General features: G+C 40.1%; 1 non-coding gene across 1 annotated transcript; it reads left to right on the forward strand.

Moving 5' to 3' along the window:
- Positions 1 to 2456: 2456 nt before the first annotated feature.
- Positions 2457 to 2528, forward strand: TRNAY-AUA (transfer RNA tyrosine (anticodon AUA)). The gene has a single exon. It is a non-coding gene; the product is annotated as a tRNA-Tyr (tRNA).
- The last annotated feature ends 13562 nt before the right edge of the window (positions 2529 to 16090 follow it).

Here is a 16090-nt window from a genome sequence, read left to right on the forward strand (position 1 = left end):
ACATTTCTGCATCAGTTTTGGTTACGCCAGCATGGATAAGTCTCATTCTTGACTATATATATATATGTATACACACACACACACATTATTGTTATTTCCTACCTTTCTAGAAAGTCTGATTTGTTTGCTGTTGTTGCTCAGTCACTAAGTTGCATGCAACTTTTTGTGACTGCATGGACTGCAGCACTCTAGGCTCCTGTGTCCTCTGCTATCTCCAGGAGTGTGCTCAAATTCATGCCGCTGAGTCAGTTAATAAAGCAGGCCATCAACTTATGCCTCTCCTTGGCTTATATTGATCCAAGATTATTTGTAGGCAGTTTTCTATTACTTAAAAATTTTTGTTTTGAAATAATTTTATACTTAGAGAAAGCTGCAAGAATAGTACAGAGTTCTTGTATACCTTCATGCTGCCTCTCTTAGTATTAACATTATAATCCTATAACCATAGGACAGTTAAGAAAACCAGGAGAGTAACAGTGGTACGATACAAAGCTCTTAGCTTATCTACAGACCTTGCTTATGTTTCACTACCTTCCCACAATGTCCTTTTTCTCTGGTCTGGGATCCTGTCCTGGATTCCACGTTGTGTTTAGAAGTAGTCATAGTTTCCTTGTCTCCTCTGATCTGTGAGAGTTCCTCAGTCTTCCTTTGTCTTCCACGAACTTGACACTTTTGAAGAGTATTGATTATTTCATAGAAGCTCCTTGAGTTTGAGTTTGTCTGATGATTTACTCTTGCGTAGACTGAAGTTAAATACTTGTGGTCAGGAATACCACTGGAAGGAGGCAGTGCCCTTCCCGGTTCATCATAGGAAGGGCATAAGATATTGATGTGTCTAATTATTGGTGATGCTGACCTTGAGCACTTCGTTAAAGTAATGTCTGTCAGGTTTATCCACTCTTTTCCTTTTGTAATTAATAAATAGCTTTGAGGGAGATATTTTAGGGATATTCAGATATCTTGTCCTCATAATTCAGTACTTCCTTCTATTAAATTCTATAAAGGAAATCATCATTTTACCTTGATACTTAGCCAAATGGCTCAGAGAAAAGAATTTGGATCTAAAAGCCTGGACACATGGGTGCCCAAGAATTGGGTGTGTGGCTAATTGTAGCAGTTGAGTCCTTCTGAATATGCCTGATCCTCAAGGCTGAATGAGGAGAAGAAGTAGGCTGACATGGCATTGTAGGTGTCTGAGACAGCTGCCGGATTCAGTCACATTCATGGCAGATTTCTGGAACTTATATCATAGAGCCCCTGCTGCCACTCTTTGGGACTCTGACTGACCCCACCTCCAAGCCATTCCACACTGGAGTTTGTGAGGATTTCAGCTCAGCATCCCCAGGGTGTTTATTTCCTAGTTTCTCAGAGGGAAGCCATCATGTGTCTACCCTGGCCCCTGTCTCCAGTCAGAGAGTCAGCTATCTCCACAGATGCCCATGTAAATCATCTTTAGTAGAACAATGAGAATCTGGGGAAAACCCCTCCTAGGGAAACGAGAGCCATTTCATTATAGGAGAGAAAAAAACAGTCCTTCAAATCTGGTTCATCTCACAGTCTAAATGCAAGTTCTTAATTAAAAGCCAACAGAGATTTCTAAAGTTGGAGAAAAACTGGAGCAACAACTTTTAAAATTATCCTGTGGGCTTTTCTTCCTTCTTAGTCTCTTAAAGGGAAAAAGGCTAATAACCATTCAGTGGGAAATTGCTGTTTCTTCAGAACAAGGAAGTGAATGAGAATGAAAAGTGGCATCCCAGAGGGATGGGGAGTCATCCTGTAATTAGACTGGGCACCATGTCGAGAGGCAGCAAAAAATTACTGGAATGGATCAATGAGGAATTATCCTATTAGAGGCAGCAAAAAATTACTGGAATGGATCAATGAGGAATTATCCTATTAGACCTTGATGCTTTATTCTGATTTCCAGTTTCTGAAGGAATAAGCAAAAGGCCATGCCTTACACTTTTGTGTTTTTCTGCAGAACCTGAAACAGTCCTGAGCATGAAGTAAGAACCAGGGGATCCATGTCTATCCACTTGAGGATTCTGTAGTTCAAAGTTTATGGCATTTTTGTGAGCTGTGGTTTTTGTTTGACTGCATCAGTGCTGAATGGTGGTCACAATTATAGATTCTTTATGTCTGGGGTTTCTCTACCTTGCACTATTGGTATTTTAAGCCAGATAGTTCTTTGTTGTGGGGACAACCTTGTGCATTGTAGATTTTAGCACCATTATGCACTAGAATACCAGTAGCACCTCCAAGTTGTGACAATCAAATATGTCTTCAGACATTGCCAGATGTTCAGGGGGGAAGGAATCACTTTGGTTTGAGAACCATGGCTTTATTTCTTTATCCCACAGTCACATGGCACATACATGGTAGAATTGAGACCAGGGTCCAGAAAGTCTGAGCCCCAGCCTTCAGTAATTTCCATGACATAAGCCTACTCGTTGGCTTCCCTGGTGGCTCAGAAGGTAAAGCATCTGCCTATAATGCAGGAGGCCTGGGTTCGATCCCCAGGTGGGGAAGATCCTCTGAAGAAGGAAATGGCAACCCACTCCAGTACTCTTGCCTGGAAAATCCCATGAAGGAGGAGCCTGGTAGGCTACAGTCCATGGGGTCACAGAGTCGGACATGACTGAGTGACTTCACTTCATCACTTCAAGCCTAGTCATTGATTGCATTGTCAAGGACATGGGTAAGAACATCATGTTGGGAGCATTGATATAATCAGCCCAGATTTTTAAAAAAGTGGATTCTGTGCACAAGTCAGGTTAATAGTGGCATGGAGGCCACCTTAAAGAATGAAGACATTCTGTCCATTTTGCAGGAGGACCCCTTATCACAGAGCCATGCAGTGATCTAACTGGAGATTTGGCTTTGCCTCCTTCTGAGAACTAGCAGTGGTCTGGGGCAGTTCTGAATCCAAATCTCTTTCCCTAATTTACATACCGCCTCCATTTTAGCAGTACAGAAGGGAAATGAATAAAAACAATTATCCTCAAAGACATTCAGTCTGGTCTTGACTTGTTAAGAACGATAAAAGTCAGCAGTTAGAAGCATTTAATACAGCCGAACAAACCATAGAGTCTCAAACAGCTTCATCTGGTGCATTTCCTCTCAGTGGCAAATAAAAGGAAGACTATAATTAGGGCATGATTCTGTTCAAGCTATCCAATAAAAGCTTTTAAAAATGATTGCCCTCATAGAAAGCAATGTAAGGAACAAAGGAATCTTGCATGGCTTATTATTTGTCTACTAGTATTACTATGTGATAATCTCTACATTTTGTATTTTAAATCAAAGGGAAACAGTAAAAATACTTATGTGATTTCTTAAGTGTATTTTTGACAACACATTTAAAGTGCACTGGATTCTCTATTTTGAAAGCCAGTTCTCAGGTTTTCAATGATCAATAAGTGTTTCTTAAACTCCATGGTATTTTCCAAGTCTGGATAGTGCACAAAGTTTGGTTGAAATATCTGTCCCCATTACATTCTAGAAATTGAAAGTAGAGTGAGGAGAGAAATCAGTGACCTTCAGTCTTCAATATGCACACAGATCACCTGGGGGAGCTTATTAAAGTGAGTTTCTGACTCAGGAGGTCTGGAGTCGGGCTTGATATTCTGCATTTCTGAGAAGTTTCCAGTTGATGCTGATGTTGCTGGTCCCACAGTGACATTTTGTGAAGCAAGAATCTAAGTGACAAGTTAAAGATATATAAAGTAAGCAGAGTTCCAGTTACTAAATTCAAAGTGTGGCCTCCTCTAAGCTCAGAGAGCTATACTTTTCTTAAATGTGTGGTGCAGCAACCACTGAAGATGTTTATGTGTCTGGTGCTTAAGTGCATTGCCAGTGCCGTGTGCTATTCCTGATGCTTGCAAAATAATGTTTGCGTGTGCAGACGTGGGTAGAGATGGGCATCCACTGTTGTGCCCCTCTGACAAGTGTCTAAACCGCTCAGAAGACCATTTGCCCTCTGGCATTGGTTGTTGCCCTCTGCTTCCACTGCAACATCCATAACTCCCATTGTTTACTCAGGTTATATGACTCCCAGAGACTCTTCCGATTGGGGTCTTTGACCCAACCCTGTACTAGTCATGTAGTCCCTTGAGGACACTCCTAGTCATTCTCTGTGAACCAGATGCAGTGTGAGGCGGAAATAGGAGTAAGTAGAGTCCTGTTGTCCTGTTTCCCATGAACGTGTGAAGGCCTTTGCTCTGCAGGTTCGCTCATGGCTGACGGGGACACTGTGTTCACTTATCAGCTGAGCTGCTAGGTCAGTGCAAATAAATCTTTCTGCAGTGATGGAATTTTCTATTTCTCTGCCATCCAATTGTTAGCCATTAGTCACATGGGGCTCTTGAAAACTTGAAATGTAGCTTGTGTGACTGAGGAATTTAATTTGAAGTATGTTTAAATAAAATTTAGGGCTTCCCTGGTGGCTTAGCTGGTAAAGAATCTGCCTGCAATGCAGAAGACCTGGGTTCAATCCCTGGGTTGGGAAGAAGGGAATGGCTACCCACTCCAGTATTCTGGCCTGGAGAATTCCATGGACTGTATAGTCCATGGGGGTCACAAAGAGTCAGACACGACTGAGTGACTTTCACTTTCTAAATAAAATTTAAAGTTAAATACCACATGTGACTTTGGCCACCTCATGCGAAGAGTTGACTCATTGGAAAAGACTCTGATGCTGGGAGGGATTAGGGGCAGGAGGAAAAGGGGACACCAGAGGATGAGATGGCTGGATGGCATCACCGACTCGATGGACATGAGTCTGAGTGAACTCTGGGAGATGGTGATGGACAGGGAGGCCTGGCGTGCTGCAATTCATGGGGTCGCTCTGAAGATTCGGACACGACTGAGCGACTGAACTGAACCACATGTGACTAGTGGTTACCTGTGGAATTGCACAGTTAGATGAACTCAGAGACACATACACTGATAGGAAAAGAGCAGGAAGTGGTTGGACTCAACCAAGACTAGACTACTTTTGACCTGGCTTTCTAATATATCAAGGTTGTGAATTGATGTGGGAAATTGTCTTAATTTCTCTGTTCATTTTTATACCTTTCTTTGAAACATATGAGAGACTCGGTATTTAATTTATACTTTAAAAGGATTTTTAGTTTGTTGTATAAGAGATAAGTAGAAAATTTAGAAAATACTGTTATACAAAATGAACTTTAAAAATCATTCAGAATCCCACCATCTAAAAATAACCACATTGAACACATGGTAAACATTTTCATGACTAGTCTTCCAGTTCTCTGTGTGTGTATCCTACATAATAATCTATAGATAAATGTATAGATCTATAAATCTATACACAAGTAAACATGGCATAAAGGAAATATAATTTAGATACAGTATTTTCGGGAGGGGTCATAGTGACACAGTACTGGGGAACATGAATCCCCAGATGCCACTGGAAGGGAGAGATAGGGCAATTTACTTCCTTTAAAAAAAAAAAACAACTGGAGCTTGCTTTGCATGTTGCATATGATCAACCCATGAAACTCTTTTGTAGGCATCAAAGAAATGATGTCTGTGAGTGACTGATCAAAACTCATGGGCTAACAGACGGACTGTAATCTAGGAGCCCTGGATGAGCACTTAGACATCTGAGTTGCTGTCAGTATCACTGGCAAATAACAGATGGAAATGGGGCAGAAAGTAGACCCAGAAAACTCTAGGATGAAGTCTTCATCGTGTAGTGTTAAGTACTAAACAAGATGTTCTCTAGTTAGTAGAGTTTTTTTCCTAAATGCTCTTATGTTACTGCTTAAGCAACCCCTGCCTTCGTTCAGGGCTACGACAAAAGGGAAAGAACATTCTCTTGAGGGTCAAGATGGGCATGTTCTGGGGGCAGCTGAGTGGAAGGGGAAAGGTCCTTTGCACAATGAACTTGGAAACCTGGAATTTAAGTTTTTAATATCTATGACATGCTAGTCATTTTAAGGAATATAGATGAGTTTTTGCAGGAAGGGGAAAGGAGGAAGTGGAGGAGAGAGGCTGCAGAGGTCAAAGTATAAATGGGAGATTCACCCAGAAAGCTTGTGCAACAGAAGCTCCCTAAATGTAGCTCTGTTTTCACTTTGGGTCATGTGCAGTGTTGAGAGCATGTGCAACATTAAGTGCTTAATCAATCTGAAAGCACTACCATAATAACAGCAAGCAATAGTGCTTTTATTCTTTCCTGGCTGCTTCTCAGACTCACATTGAATGACACTTAGACTTTTTCCCTTGTATTCTGTGAAAGCTTTTTATTGTCCTCCTTGCCACCTAAGCCAGAAGCACAAATACAGGTGCAAAGAACTGATGACCCTGCTTATGAGTTACCAAAGGATTCTTCCTTCTTGAATTTTCTGCCCTCTTTCTAACCAAGTCTCTGCTTAATTTAAACTTATAACTTCAGCAGTATTTTCAGTCTGGAGTGTTGGCTTTGCTGTTTGGTAATATCTTGTGGAAAAACGTGGTCATTCAGAACACAGATTCTGGAGTTACACTGCTGTGTTCAAATACCGGCTCCACTGTTACTTGTATACATTTCTAAGCAGCTGTGTGTCTCAGTTTCCCTTAATGTAGCCTGGAAATAACAATAATACTATTACCTGTTATTAGTATCTGTCATGGACTGGAGATGGGTGTTCCGACCTCATAAAATTGTTGTGAAGCTGAAATTAGTCCATCCTTGTAAAGTGCTTATCACAGTGACCAATGCAGGAAACATTCTTTATCTTTTTTAAAAAAGTATTTATTTATTTGGCTGTGTTGGGTCTTTTTCCTTTTTTTAAATCATTTAATTTACTTATTTACTTGTGGCTGTGCTGGGTCTTTGTTGCTGTGCTTGGGCTTTCTCTAGTTGTGGTGAGTGGGGGCTACTCTACTTGCTGCATGTGGGCTTCTCGTTGTGGGTGCCCTCTCTTGTTGCAGAGCATGGGCCCTAGGGCTTGCAGGCTTCAGCAGTTGCAGCGACTCCTGAGCTCTAGAGCACAGGCTCAATGCTTGTGACTCCACAGCATGTGGGATCTTTCCAGATCAGGGATTGAACACGTATCTCTTGCATTGGCAGGCGGATTCTTTACCACTAAGCCACCAGGGAAGCCCATAGTAAACATTCTAAAGTGTCTCAGCACAAAGTGCTTAAAAATGTCCAGTGCACACGAGACGTTTCACCCGTGGTAGGCTTGGTTTTCCTGGAGAAATGTTGGCCTGTCAAAGGGGAGGGGATTTTTTCCTTTAGAATGCTGCCTGCAGCTTGTGCCTGGCATGATGCATGCACTCCAGCAGCTAAGATCTAAACAACACAGTAGAAAAGACTAGTCTTTGAACTAGAGCAGAACTGTAACTCTATTAATTTTAACACACATATTTGAAGGCTTATAAGAAGAGATGAAGGGCCCTGAGTTTAGAGTCAGATAGACTTGGTCTAGATTTCAGCTTTATCATTCACCAGCTGTGTGACCTTGGACAAGTTACTTAACATCTCTATCTTCAGGTGTCTTATTTGTGCACTGAATACGTTTCTTCCAACCTCACAGTTGTTATGACTCAGAAATCAGAGAATCCTGGTAAAGTACACATTTATAGTGACTTGCACATAACATATTCTCAAGTGTCTATTAGTAAACATTGCACACCTTTGTCATTTTTTTTTTTCCTCAAGAAAAATTAGGTAGCCAAGCTCAGAAAGAACTTTTTCTCTCAAGAACATTCATTTATAGTTTGAATGACACCTACTAAAATCAGATTCCAAACTGGTACCCCCTGCTGCAATATTAAATTCTGGGCATACAGTAGGGGCTTGATTTTAAAAAGGTATGTATACATAAATATATATATATATATATATATATATATATATATATATATATATATACATACGTGTGTGTGCGCACACAAATATATGAATGTATATACACACATATGCCTCACTTACATAGCACTTACTCTGTGTCAGATATAGTTCTAAGTGCTTAAAATATTAATTCATTTAATTTTTATATTAACTTCCATGATGTAGTACTATTATTATCATCACCATTTTACAGATAGAAACCTGAGGCAGAGAGAGGTCAAGCAACTTTTCAGGATCTCAGAGCTCCTAGGCAGAGAAGCTGGGATTTGCACTCAGGGGTTTAAGGGGCTCAGGAACTTGTGCTCTGACCCACTGTGTTGTGCTACCTGTAAGTATGGCAGTCCTGACTCAGAGTCACAGGTGAGGCCACATAAATTTCTCTTTACATCCTTCATTTTCCTCTGAATCTAGAGATCAGACAACCAGATGCAAAGGAAGTATTTCTTTTTAAAGGCCCTTCTTTTTTCTCCCTCCCCCGCCATTCTCTCTGTCTCCTCCAGTTCTTCTTTCAGGCCATTCCGTTCTGTAAGTCCTATTACAGGCTGCTGCTGTCACACTCCGGACACAGTATAATTCAACATGACACATGGTGAGCAGAGATGTGTAGAAATACCTGAAACTATTAGAGCCAAACAGCTTTCTGTTAAAGTTTTTTACAGCCGCATAAATATTCTCCTAGCTGGCTGGAGTCCGTGAGGTATAAATACTCCATTAGAGAATATATCCATGGCAGCAGCATGGCCCTCTGGGTCTTGTCCAAGAGCCCAAGAAAATGCAAGGGTCAGGTGGCACCTGGTTTCTCGGTATTTAAACAGCCTTCTCCAGTTTCCAGTGTATAGTGGCATGATTAACAAGGTCCATTTGAATTATTTCTTCCTTAGAAGAAATCTCAAGGATTATTATTGTTGAGATTCTTACTATGTATTGTAGAGCTCTTACTATATGCCCAGCCCTGGGGCAGATACTATGGTAGAAACAGGTAAAAAGTTGAAATACCACACCCCCATGTCAAGAATATTCGGATACTCACACATGAGCTGTCTAAACTATAAACTGGACTTGAATGAAGTGAGGGACCTCACTCATCCTGAGATAGCTTTTCTATCAGCCATGAAGATGCATGAGAGAAAACATTCATTATTTATTTTTATTTGACCAACTTTTGCTTTCTAAAATAACAAACCACATCTCCAAAATGCAGACCAGAAAAAAAAAAAAAAAAAAGAAAGAAAGAAAGAAAAACTATCCTGACTGTCTTGTTCTCTCTTTTTTTTAACCATGTTTTTTGAAAAGGTAGAGCTTATCCCTGAAATCACTCTGGATGGCTGACGACACCATACTCTCGATTTCTTAAGAATTAGTATTTTCTCAGCAGGGGTAACTTGAGAGGAAGGAGAGGGTGTCAAGAGTGTTCAGGCCAAGCAAGTCTGCATCATCAGCTTGTCCATGGATTTGCTGGATCCATTCATCCTTGCTCGCCCTCTGCCCCCTCTGGCAAAGAGTCGAACACTACTGAGTGACTAACACTTTCACTTTCTGTGGCCTATGCAGCATCCCAGTGAGATGGGAAGAGAGGAGGCAGTTGGCCTTGTCACCGTTTCATAGGCCAGAAAGTAGGCATGGAGGGAGGCCACACCTGCAGAGGGAGAGTTGAAGGGCAGCCTCTCCCCCCTGATGTTCCACACACAGGTGAGGGTTAAATACCCAAATTCCAAGGCTCCCCTCTTGCTCAGAGACTCTGATGAAGTAAGTCTAGGTACTAGGAATGATATTTTTGACCAGCCTCCAGGATGATTCTAAACAGTAACTCTATATTAACTTACTCCCCTGCTCTCTCCATAATTATTATGAGACGGGAAAGAAAAGTCCCCCTTCAACAAGCTGATCAAAACCACAGTCATACAGGTACTACCCTGTTGTATGCAGTGCAGTTGAGTCTTAGCAGAAGACAACTTTTGGATAAATAGCTTTTGAGAGGAAGTGGTCCAGCCTGTCCTAAGTAGCTGACACAGGGCCCGCCAAGGTGTAATCCGAGGAAAGAAACATGAAGCCTTCACCCACCACACGTTCATTTTGGTCATAGATACTGCACATGACTTTGCTTCTCACAGCTCTCTAGTCTGTGTTCCACGAGGTCTTGAAGTCTCTGGGGGTACTTCAGTGTGAAAGGGATGCCAAATTCATCACACAAGGGAGTATTCTTTAGCTATGGAATGTCTTGGTCTCATGAGAATTTGGTCTGTTTTCAGGGAACTGTGTGGAAATGGTACATATATATCAGGCTTGGCATGAAGCCTTACCCTCATTCTGATGTTGGATCATTTGGGGGAGAGATTTGCTAAATTTTGCTTCAGTAGGTAGGCAAGCCACTAGATCAAAGGATGAGAATTTGCAGAAATTAATTTGAATAAACTCATTTTATTATATCCCCCATTTTGTTCAGCAAATTACCAACTAAGCCTTATCTATAACAAGGAATAGGAATAGTGTGGATAACTAAAACACACAGATAATTACTACTCTTCATTTCCCCCTGAAACTCACAAGAGCCCAGCTTTGTTTAGTAGAAAATCAGATAAACTAGTTTAACTTCTTTCCCTTTCCACCTTCCTGAAGAGACATTCCTTCTAAAAATTTATTTCTTTGAAATAGAAGGGAGGAAGGAAAGGTGGAATTATATCATCCACTTGGAAATACATAAAAATTCAGTTATATAGTAGTCTCTGTGGATGATTCCAAGATGCAGATGGACATACTGACATATTTGATCATCCCAGGAGCAGCCTGCAAAACCAGAATTTCCAGGTGCAAGTAAAACTATAATGATACGCTTAAGTGAAGAAAGATCCCTGCTACTGCTGTTGCTAAGTCGCTTCAGTCGTGTCCGACTCTGTGTGACCCCAAAGACGACAGCCCACCAGGCTCCCTTGTCCCTGGGATTTTCCAGGCAAGAATACTGGAGTGGGTTGCCATTTCCTTCTCCAGTGCATGAAAGTGAAAAGTGAGAGTGAAGTCGTTCAGTCATGTCTGACTCTTCGTGACCCCATGGACTGCAGCCCACCAGGCTCCTCTGTCCATGGGATTTTCCAGGCAAGAGTACTGGAGTGAGCTGCCATCGCCTTCTCTGGAAGAAAGATCCCAGTCCTCTGTTAATTCAGCTCTGCTGTGTATATACACTGACATGTCTAAGATTTTGCAAAATGTTTACAAATAGATACTTCAGGGAGAGAGTAGGAGTTCTTTGCCTAGATGTGTTATGGAAAGCCCTGCGTGTATATGATTTGCACACTCTTTGCAGTCAGCACTAGGGGAGGGATCCCGGTGCTGGACCCTCATCTTCAATGGCTGTCTCCACACTTAGGTGGTGTGACGATGAACCGGGTCCAGCCTTTGCCCTGTTTCACCACATGAATTAGGAAGAATATATAGAGTATTACTGAAGTGAATTCAGCTCTGACTGTAATTTTTTTTTGCTTCCCTCCTGATGCCAGAGTTCAAATGATTTTCCTCCCAGCTTGCCTCCCAGTTCTTTAAAAATGATTTTTTGCCAGTTTCATGGTTTTCACTATACAGGAAGACTTTCCTAATTCATTTCATGACTAACCCTCATTGGATGGCAGAAGTTTGGTTAACGTTTTAGCTTCTAAATCATGTTAGCCTCTATCCCCAAATTCCTCTTATTCTAAATCCCTGGAAACTGTTGCTTTGAATGAGCAATGCCTTTTTCCTAACTTTTTACTATCAGCAGATTCTGGATGGGGAATTTAAACAGTCAGTAAATACATCTGAAGGAAATCTGAGTTGGAACTAAATTTTGTTTAATAGTAATACAGTGTTGGATTTAGCAGCATAAAGAATTTGAAAATGCATCATAATAATAGGATTGGAGGTATAAAATGGTCATCATAAGGCTTCAATCCAAACGTTTGTGGAGACATTGATTCGAAGTACTTCTCATTAGATCTGTGGGGATTTGTAAAAATAAAATTTATTTACATAATGTAAATATACATTTGCTTTTCCTCTTCGACCATCAGAGCCAACAAAATGTCTCATAAACTCAGACTTCTCAAGTTTTCATGATTTCTTTCTGCATTTGTTTCCCCCCTTTAGAAAATCTCTATAAATATACTTTATCTTCTGAGCACCTCTTCTTCAGACTCTGACAACAGATTTATGCTTTTGTAGAGATTCTTTACCCCTAAGAGTATATGGTTTCGCTGCTTAGATCTTTCTTTTTAACAAAGCACACAAGTGCTTTCTTTGAAACTAGTCTTTCTCCACTCCCTGCCTTCTCTCTTCTAGTTTTGGTGAGCTGACTCCCACTGTAGCATATGCCATGTGGTATATACAGAAAGACTGGATATCCCCATGACTTTTTCTCCCCACACAATTATTTTAATAGGTGCCACCTCCTCTCCTAGGAGAATGTTGGTTTTGGTATGTAGTTTGGCATAGAAGCATGACATGGAACATAAGTGTAACATAGCTTTGCAGTATTTTAGTAACTCTATTTTTTGCACCCTCTCAAAGGTTTTAATGTTTTTATCCTCAGCCTTCTTCTCTGTAAACTTCTCCCTTGTTGTGCTCACATATTTAAGGCTAAAATCAATATCTCCAGGCCTTCTCTCTTTTCATGAGGTTGATTCAACAAACGCTTACTGACTCTGGGTTAGACTCTATTAATGGTACAATGAATGGTAGCAATGAATAGAACAGATGGAATTCCAGGTCTCACAGAGCTTGCACTTTTATACAGAAGAGACAGTAAACAGAAAAATGTGAAGTGATGAGTGCTATGGAGACTGTAAAGTAGAGTAGGGACAGTAGGAAGGGAAAGAAATGCTGCATTTTTAAGGTGGTGAAGGAAAGTCTCTCTGATGACACCCGAGCAGAGACCTGAAGAAAATGAAGGGGTACTGATAATGTACCTTCCCCTGTGGATCAGACAGTAAAGAGTCTGCCTGCAATGCAAGAGACCCAGGTTCGATCCCTGGGTCAGGAAGATCCCCTGGAAGAGGAAATGGCAACCCACTCCAGTATTCTTGCGTGGAAAATCCAATGGATGGAGGAGCCAGGTGGGCTGCAGTCAATGGGATTGCAAACAGTCGGACAAGACTGAGCAACTTCACTTTCACTTTTCACTGATCATGTGGCTATGGGGGGATGGTGGTCCAGGCAGAATGAAGAGCAGGTGCAAAGACCCTAAGGTGGGAGTGGACTGGAGGGGTCCTAGGAAAACCAAGAGGCTGGTATGGCAGGACAGTATTGAGTAAGGGAAAGGAAGGCAGGAGGAGAGGCCAGACAGTAAGCAGGGGACAGATTTTGAGCAATGAGTGGAATTTTGGATTTTATAGTGAATGAGATTGGAGTGTTTTGAGGAAATTAGTGACATAACCTGACTTGTTTAAAAAGTATCATCAATGTTGTATGGATAATAGATGACTGAGATTAAGGGAGAAGTAGGGAGAACTGTTAGGAGAATATCTTGGTGACACAGGTGAGAGGTGATGGTGTCTTGGTCTGGGGTGGTAGTAGCTACAAAGGCAGGGAGAAGTGTCTGATTCCAGGTGTACTTTGAAGGTAAAGCCAACAGGACTTGGTCAAGGACTAATGTCAATAGATGATACAAATATTTAAGAACAAGGAGAAGAAGGTTGATGACATTGGGTGCATGGTTTTTATGAGTTAAATTTGAGATACTCATGTATAGGTAGCAATAATCAGTAGCAAGTTAGCTGTGTGAGTGTTTAGCTCAAGCATGGAAGTATAAATTTGGAGATATTTGATCTTTTTAGACATGAAAATGAATTGATCATATAGGCCCAGAGAAAGAAGAGGTCAGAGGAATAAGTACCTGGGCCGTCAAACATTTAGTCTAGAGGTTAGGAAGCTAGGAAAAACTAGCAAAGGAGAGTGAGAAAGAATGGTAAGTAGAAATAGAATTGAAAGAATATATTCCAAAAGCTAAGAGAAGAAAGTATTTCAAGATTCAGGGTGTAATCAAAGATATCAAATGAAATGATAAATAAGACAAGTGCTAAGAAATAATTATTGAATTGGACCACATGGAAGCTGTTAGTGTCACTGACAGAGATGTTCCAATAGAGCATTGGGGAAAGAAACCTTAGTAGAATTGGTCAGGAGAGATTGGGAGGAGAAGATGTATAGAACAATGGTAAAGGACTTTTTTCTGTAAAGAGGAGATTTATAGGATGGTTGTGAAGTTCAGGGAGTTTTTTTAAAGACAAAAGATAGTAGAACATGTTTGTGTCTTGTGAGGGATGATCCGATGATGCCAGAGCAGTGTACAGGTAGGTTGGGGTCAGATCTAGATCTGTCTTATAAAAAGGGTGGTTTCAGAGAAAACCACAGAATAAATGTAATGATTATAATCCATCCTAACAGGAGGGAAGGCAGAGTAAATGGGTGCAGATACCGCTCGGTGCAGAGATTTCACAGTGAGAATATATGAAAAGGGGTGTTGCCCCCCTAATCTTCCAAAGACATCTGACGCATAAGAAGAGTGAAACTCATCATCTGATCCCATCCTGACTGATGAGATTTTTTATTAAAAACACTATTGTTTTGCTGATCTCTGAATCAGTAAGTTTTTAGTTCTGTTTCTTATTTTATCTTTATTTTGTCACCTCATTATTTCTCATTTCTGCCCCCTTTTTACTAGCTGTGGTGCTACAATTCCTGGTCAGTGAGGTCAGTTGACTCAAGTATATGTCTTTAATAACTTTATTATTTCTTTTTGAGTGAAAAGCTCTATTTAGCATGTTTGTTCTTCACTGTTTGACAATTTTCTCAGTATTAGTCAACATATGTTCTTTGATCTACAATATTTTTTCTTGCTCTTTGGGTAGTTTCATAATGAATACTATCATCTCAATAGTTTTTCTTTTTGCCCAACCCTTAATAGTCTTTTTTGTATTATTACCATCTCTTATTTCTTTCTTTTTTTTTATTTTTTTAGTATAGAGAGTCCTATATTTAGGTTCTCTGTACTATCTTATCTACCTCACTTTGTCTGTATATGATTTTCTCAATCCCTCTTTTATATTTATGCTTTCTTTCATTTGCTTATGCTATTTCTGTTTGCTCTGGTTCATCAAACACTTCTGTAGCTGGGAAAGTCTCTCTTGTTTGGTATAACCTTCACCTTGTGTCCTTCCAATGGATATTTTCTTTATATCATATTTTAGCATATTACCACTTCCCTGACATCTTGAGAAGAAGGCTTCTTATTCTACTATCATTCTTCTTATCATAGTTGGAATTTTTTCTTAGTCTAAACAGGACTTGGTTTATCCTTTTTTTATTTATTCAGTAATTCAGGGATTTGGAGAAAGAAAGTTATATTAGCTATTACCATAGCATGATTAACAGACAGGCTATCTTCCATTTTATATTACACAAGCCCCCCAATTTTATTATAAATAAATCTTATTCATTGTAACTGACCCATTTTTTCCAAGTTATTATTTTTTCAGACTGTTGGTATAATTCACAACAAACAGTCATAAAACAGTTCCTTGGTATCTCGGTTTAGTTTGCTAGGCTGAGCTCATATCCAGGGTAATAAAGTTTTTGTAATACTGGCATTTAGAGTAAGAAATAGGAAATAACCATGGAGGAAAGGCATTTGAGTCTCCTGTGTTCCATCGTGGAGATATTATTTTTCCTACCCTAAGTCATGGAGTCAGTAGTGTTCTTCTAACTATGGTGCTCTAGTACAGAAGGAATTAACAAAGGAAACTGGAATGGATGGCATGTCTTCTGTACTTTATATAGCATCAACTTTCACAATAACAATAGAAATATAAACAGAAATGGAAAGAGCAGTGGAAACGCAGGTGATAAACTTCTGTAGCTAAAGGAGGACACCTGAATCATTGAGCAATTATAGAGCTCATTGCTGTCCGTCTATCACCATTGATATCTGGAATGAATGAGACGGGCATGGAACAGAAAGGAACAAGCCTGAAAGTCATACCTTAATACTTGACAATTCTCCTAACAAACAACTTCTCATGAATAATTTCTTGAGGATGGATTTGTAGTTACAGTTATGCATTATTCACAAATATTGTTGAGTACCATTATGTTGAGTACAGTTATGTTTAACTAGAGTAAACTCTATGTAATTCTTTTCCTAGTGTGTGCTCAGTTCTTCTTAATAAATGGTCTTTTCATTAAAAGTGGTCTTGCTTTAAATAA

This window comes from Bos taurus, chromosome 23, assembly GCF_002263795.3.
Source record: "Bos taurus isolate L1 Dominette 01449 registration number 42190680 breed Hereford chromosome 23, ARS-UCD2.0, whole genome shotgun sequence".
Taxonomy (NCBI): domain Eukaryota; kingdom Metazoa; phylum Chordata; class Mammalia; order Artiodactyla; family Bovidae; genus Bos; species Bos taurus.